Source organism: Neodiprion pinetum, chromosome 7 (assembly GCF_021155775.2).
Source record: "Neodiprion pinetum isolate iyNeoPine1 chromosome 7, iyNeoPine1.2, whole genome shotgun sequence".
NCBI lineage: Eukaryota > Metazoa > Arthropoda > Insecta > Hymenoptera > Diprionidae > Neodiprion > Neodiprion pinetum.
In genome coordinates, this window is record NC_060238.1 from 10,633,970 (window position 1) to 10,641,164 (window position 7,195).

Sequence of the window (7,195 nt, forward strand, 5' to 3'; positions counted from 1 at the left end):
ACTAATTTTAACAGTTTTTGATGAATAATTCGAAAAATTTCAATTTAATTTACAAGCTTCATGAAAATTTATTCCAATGTGAGTTCCTAAGAAAAGAGAAATGTTTTAAACTATTTTTCTTTTATTTTTTTAGTTCTATATATTATAATATATATATAGTTACATATATTATATAGAACTAAAAAAATAAAAGAAAAATAGTATAAAAATATATATTAAAAATTGAAAATTGAAAAATATATATTATTTTAAGTTTTATATATTATATAGAACTGAAAAAATAAAATAAAAATAGTATAAAAATATATATTAAAAATTAAAAATTAAAAAATATATATTATATAGAACTAAAAAAATTAAAGAAAAATAGTTTAAAACATTTCTCTTTTCTTAGAAACTCACATTGGAATGAATTTTCATGAAACTTATAAATTAAATTGAAATTTTTCGAATTATTCATCAAAAACTGTTAAAATTAGTATGCATTGAAGTTTGACGATGAATATCTTTTAAACGCTTAACTTATTCGACAAATCATAGGACACCATTTTTGTAGAGCAGTTAATTTCCTACAAAACTATGAGTTGTGCAATTCATCAAAATTTTTTGTAAGCGAGTTAAAAAATTCATAAGCAAAACAGAAATTTCTCTCAAAATAATCAAACTTTAAGCTTTGATATCTTTTAAACGGTAAGGTTTACGAAAAAATTGTAAGAGACCTTTTTTGTAGAGCGTTCGATTTCCTACGAATATGAGGGGAGATATTTTTTAACGAACAGTTGTCAAAGAGATATGAATTTTTGTTTCTAATACTCAGGAAAAAATGCAAAATTGTAAAGCGGAGGACCTTGTTATCAAAATTAAGAGCTCATATTTGGTGAGAATTCTTTAGAGGTATCTAGCAACCGATTTTCAGAGTATGAAGTAAAAAAAAAATACTCATTTTTTTTGGCCCACCCTACTACACATACTATACTAGTGCGTAGTACGAAATGTAAAGTCGTGAACCAAAGGCTTCTTTCGAAATATACGTGAAAGTAAGCATAGTCTTTTTCTCAATATAAACTTATTATTATATTATTATGTTTATATTATTTTGGAAACAATAATGCATATGAAAATATAGGCTATAATAATTAAGCTGATATAGGGCAGTCTTTTGCTCTGCACAATATTTACGAAGAAATGTTACGTAATACACGTAGTACATGTTACTACGTATAGTTACTACTATACTAGTAAATATGGTGTATAGCAAAAGACTGCCCTGTATCAGCTTAATTATTATAACCTATATTTTTATATGCATTATTGATTCAAAAATAATTTAATTATTATAATATTATGATAATAAGTTTAAATCGAGAAAAAACTATACTTATTCTCATGTATATTTTAAAAAAAGCGTTTGGTTCACGACTTTACATTTCGTACTATACGTGCTTAACGTGCTTCATTCTAATAATACTTAATTCAGTTTGTTGTTCAACGAGTCGACGTTTATGTCTATCTGAATAGCAGTCGTTACTTTTTCTTTTACGTGTCATTTTCTGAAATCAAATATCATAAATAATACAAGTATAATAAAGTGTAATATTCAATGTTGCAAACATAAAACTTTGAATAACAAAAGGTCAGTCAATAATTTCTCATTTGATGTGCAGGAAAATAAAAGTTTATTCTGAAAACAGTCTGAGAACTAATGTTTGTCAGGGTCTACTATACAGTTGACTGCAAAGTTAAGTTGTTTAACATAAAATATACACTGAAAATATGGACGTCATGCCACTATTGATATTAGATTAGTGTGATTGCCAATCGAATGGTAGCTGGTTACCCAATCATTTGATCAAACATAAACTAAATGATTGGTTAATAATAGTCTTACCTAAAACGTATGTTGTATATTTCGAATACACAGTTGACTGTCAGCTGCTCAACCTTTTCCTGCAATTATTACAGATGTTTCAAGATTTAGTTGTAAATACATGATTCAAAGCAAATAACATGTAATTACTGATCGGCGGTCTCCACGCTAGTCTGATATCTTTCTAACTAAAGCTAGATTACACGAGGCTCAAGGTGGTGTACGCCAGATTGAAATAACGTATAAGCAGAATGTTTTGTGAGAGTATATTCTGCTATTTTATAATCAACAATGATAGGAATGTGCATAAAACTGAAGCTGACATAGGACGTATATACAGAGCTCTGTACATGCCTTATACAGCTTTTTGTGAAATAGCCTTGTTCTATTTGGGCCAGCGAGATACACTAAGTGTTTCATTAGGGCCCGTCTATATGTATAGCGTGAAAAATAATTATAATGCATAATAATATCCTATAATAATTATAGTTAAAATGTTAAAAACGTACAGTTTTGAATATACAGGCCTCAATCAGTAATTAACTAGTGAAAAGTCAACCGAAGTTTGATAACGTTCGGCGTATCTTCAAGTTTCAATTGATCAACAATTTAGTATAAATTAAAATTAGCCTTTATTAATAAATCGCGACACTATACGAATATCGGAATATGCATAATTTAATACTGCATAAGGCAATTATGCCGTATCGTGTGATTTTCCATCAAGGGGGAAAATCATTATGCAATTTGAAGGATAATTATCAGGACGAATTTTTCTTTGGTGAATCATTCTGATTTGGATAAACGAAGATCTGTTAACCAAAAAATATGAGAAAAAAACCAGAAATTTCCACACACAATTTCCACTATTTCTGACTTTTTCTAAATATTTGGTCAAACACTCTTAGTTCATCCAGATCACAATGATTCTCCAAAGGAAAAGTTATTCTGACAAAAAGTTATCCTTCAAATACGTAGCATGATTTTTTCAATTCTGTGGAAAAGCAAACGAGTACTCACTCGTGAGAGGTCAACTGCGGTTAGGAAATAACCTTGTTGAGTAAACTATAAAAAGATTTAATATTATAGATGTTTCATAGTTGGGAAGTCAACGATCGTAATTATTTTATTTAATTCACAGCTTGACAAAAAATTATAAGCAGTATAGTACTTTCTGTTCACACATAAGCCGGTATTTCAATTGCATACCATTCAACACGTGGTGGCCAAGGATAGCCGATTTAGCAAGCAAACTGCAGAACCGCGTACATAGCAAATATGCACGTAAATATGTAATTATGCCAAGTAGCTAAGGATATTTTTTGGTCTCATTCTCTACACATTTATTGGAAATTAAACATTTACTTACCAAATATCCACTTTTCTTGCCACGTGGGTTTCTGTAATTTTCTCAAGAGATCCGTGGTATCTAACGACCTGTGAAACGCGGTGCGAAAGAACAAGAAAGCTCGAGAATGAAGGATGGAAGAGTGCACGACGCTGCGCGACGGTGATGCGCGAAAAATTGGCGCGCGACGCTCGACACTCGCGCTCGAGTATGCGACGTGATGCCATATTTTTAGGGTTTTTCAGCGCTTCCTCGCGGATAAAACGCGAATAAATAAGGCGCGTTAATTTGAATTAATATAAGTACGACGGTAATTTTAATAAACATATACGTAGAATAAGAATGTGAATAAATATTATAATATTACAATTAGTGTAAACCGGTCACCCAGGAATCAAAAAGAAATGTTAATTGTTGATGAATTGTTTAGTTAAAATATAAACACTGCTTGTTTATTCTTATATAGTTCAGACGTAAATAACAAATATTTATATGTATCCGTTTAAGGCGTTCGAAACCACCACGTCCAATACTTGAATATTCTAAACATTGGAATTTGGAAGTATCTGGTCAATGTTATACTGGTTTTAAAGTAAACACGCATTCGGTGTGGACCACACTTTCGGACCCGTTCTCACGAGTCCCTTTGGCATCTCCCATATCTCCTATATCTCCCAAAATGATTATTTTTTCGACCTGGGACCAACGGCATTCTATTCTTAAATGTATTCTAGATTTTTCTAGATGGTTTTCAAAAAATCGATTTTTTGAAGCCGTCACAGTGGTGTTGTCCCTTAAGAGATATTGCTCGAGAAAATTGGTAGATTCAACAAGACAAATGAGAATTATGACGCCCAATTCGTATTCCGTCAAAAAATCTTCACTTCGGTCTTCTTGACTGGACGTAGCTCAGTATGCATAATCATTAAAGATCCATAACTTTATGAAAGGTATAAATATTGAAAAACTTTATGCACGTGTCCATTATGGAAAATTTGAAAAATGACAAATTTTATGAAAAATACTTATGTATACACACATAAACGGAAATATTACTGAAACGTTTCGAAAGTTCGGGTGATGTTATATTGCGCTTGAAATATTTCTGAAATATATTTATAATATCAAAAATGTTATATTGCATTTGAAATATTTCTGAAACGTTTCGAAGGTACCAGTGATGTTATATTGCATTTGAAATATTTCTGAAACGTTTCGAAAGTACCGGTGATGTTATATTGCGCTTGGAATATTTCTGAAATGTATTTATAATATCGAGAATGTTATATTGCATGTGAAATATTTCTGAAATATATTTGTAATATCGAAAATGTTATATTGCATTTGAAATATTTCTGAAATATATTTATAATATCGAAAATGTTATATTACATTTGAAATATTTCTGAAATATATTTATAATATCGAAAATGTTATATTGCATTTGAAATATTTCTGAAACGTTTCGAAGGTACCAGTGATGTTATATTGCATTTGAAATATTTCTGAAAGGTTTCCGAAATATTGGGAATGTTATATTGCAATTGACATATTTCAGAAACATTTCAGAAATATTCCTGAAATCATGTAATGAATCTGAAATGTTGTAACATTTCGGAAATATTTCTGACATATTTCGTGCCGTGTGGGAGGGTAAGGGGAAGGAGATCGTCCCATGGTCAGGGTGTACAGGCCCAGAGGCCATCCCGTAGAGTTCGGAATCTGATTCGTGGTCAACGGTAACTGGGGTAAGGGGTCGTCACACGATATTCACCACTTGGCGAGGGGGTTGCGGGCGAAGGGCTAACGAGCCACGGAGCTTCGAGGCGGAAAAACCACTCCTTGACAAGGGGTTGCGGGAAAGGGGTGGTCGTCCGGAGAAGCTTCTAGAATAAAATACCTCCTAGACGAGGGGCTGCGGGGGAAGGGGAAGGTGCCCCAAAGTCGCTCCTCGGCGCGGGGTGGCGGGGGAAGGGGACGGTGTCCCAAAGTCACTCCTCGGCGAGGGGCGGCGGGGGAAGGGGAAGGCGCCCTAAAGTCACTCCTTGGCGAGGGGCGGGGGGGGGGGAGGGAAAGGCGTCCCAAAGTCACTCCTCGGCGGAGGGCGGCGGGGCAAGGGGAAGGCGCCCCAAAGTCACTCCCGGGCGAGGGGCTCGCGCCAGAGAGGGGTGCGAGGGGGGTTTGTTGTGACGCCCCAAAGTGCCCCTATACTACTCTTGCCAGTGAGTATCTTTCAAAGAAAAATGAAAAACAATGGACTGAAGGACCGAAATTGGTTGGTTTATTCTGAAAGTAAGAGTTCCGTATAATGCGGACTCCGTTTGGCATTCGGTCCATTGGAGAATAAAACTCAGTTTGAGAACAAAGGATTTAATGATTGGAAAAATGCAGAATACCGAGTAGCTTAGCATGAAAACTCTGCGCGTCATAAGTCTAGTATCGTTAGTCTGAAAGTTAGAAGTGAGATTGATGGTCGAATCGACAATTCACTGCATTTCTAAATGGATGAAAAAATTACTTATTGGAGAGACGTTCTGAAGAGGGTTGTTGCTGTAGTGAAGCGGCTGTGTTCAAGAGGTCTCTCTTTCAGAGGAAAAAGCGAAAAGTTCGGTGATCCAAACAACGGAAATAATTATATGATTTTGGAACTGTTAGCTGAGTTCGATCTTTTTTTAGCCAGTCATATCGAACGGTTTGGGGAATCAAGGATCTAAAAGTACCAGTTACTTATCAAAGACCGTCTGCGATGACTTTATTCACTTGATGGCTCATAGAGTCTTGAAGCAAATTGGAGACGAGATAAGAAGAGCGAAATACTTTTCCCTAATCATCGATTCAACACCCGATATAGCACATGTGGACCAACTCACACTCGTGATTTGATACGTTTTGGACACGGGAGAACCATCTGAAAGATTCCTAAAGTTTTTGCCTTCAGTGGGACATAAAGCTGAAGATATGTTTTCTGCCATTACTTCGAAACTAAAAACCTTGGGCATAAATATTGAAGACTGCCGTGGATAATCATATGATAATGCCGCGAATATGTCTGGTATATACTGTAACCAATATTTTTCATACAAAGTTGAGGGTAAAACGATATAACGATAATTGGTTACCCTACGGCGCAGTCACTAACCTGAATAATTAGATAGAGAGAGAGATACTAAGGGAGAGAGATACGATTGTTGGGCGCCAGACGCACATGCGTCAAAAATAGATAATTAGAGAAAAAGACAAAGGTAAAGGTAAAGGTAATAGATAAAGGTAAGGTCAGGTTCTACGACGGTTTTGCACAGTTCGCTCAGAGAGGCAAGATAATGGTAGAGGGGCGGAGTCGAATCCGATAGATAAAATAAGAAACAGGTGAAGCAGGAATAATGTCAAATATTAATATATTTTATTAAGCAAGAAGCGATAAGTTTAATGACAATCAAACAGCTAAAGAGATTGAGATACAGTTACGATAAATGCGATAATTAACAATAGTTACAGCCAGAGAAAGGTTAAGCGAGAGAGTTAACAAATAACGGAACGTTTTCCGAATAAGCGGGAAATATGCGCAAGCTCGCGATACTAACGGTAATGATTAACACGGTTTTATGATAGATAGGCAGAACAGAAAAAGATATACTGTACTTAAATTAAGCGGTAAGCAAATAAATCATAAAATATGAGAAGCGATTATAAACACATGCGAAATATAACAATTGTGATAGTTATCACATTACCAGAATGATCAGAAATAGGCAGACAGGGAATTATGAATTACAAGGTAAATTCAAGCGACAGGTCAAGTAGAAAATTAGCATAGAATATAGAGAATAACAGATAATACGTAGCCTCTAGTTTGCGGTAAGCGCGAGAGAGATATAATATTCGGTACGATGAAAGGCAATTCAAGATAAGACAAACAATATTCAAGATAATTACTATGCAACGTACGGCAAACCAAATAGACTACGGACAACTACGATCAG

At 34.5% G+C, this 7,195-nt stretch overlaps 1 long non-coding RNA gene across 1 annotated transcript; it reads right to left on the bottom strand.

The window, feature by feature from the left end:
* Positions 1–1,368: 1,368 nt before the first annotated feature.
* On the bottom strand, positions 1,369–3,387 carry LOC124223222 (uncharacterized). The gene is made up of 3 exons (XR_006884232.2): positions 3,237–3,387; positions 1,889–1,947; positions 1,369–1,550 (listed from the first exon to the last, which is right to left on the bottom strand). It is a non-coding gene; the product is annotated as an uncharacterized lncRNA (long non-coding RNA).
* Positions 3,388–7,195: the final 3,808 nt, after the last annotated feature.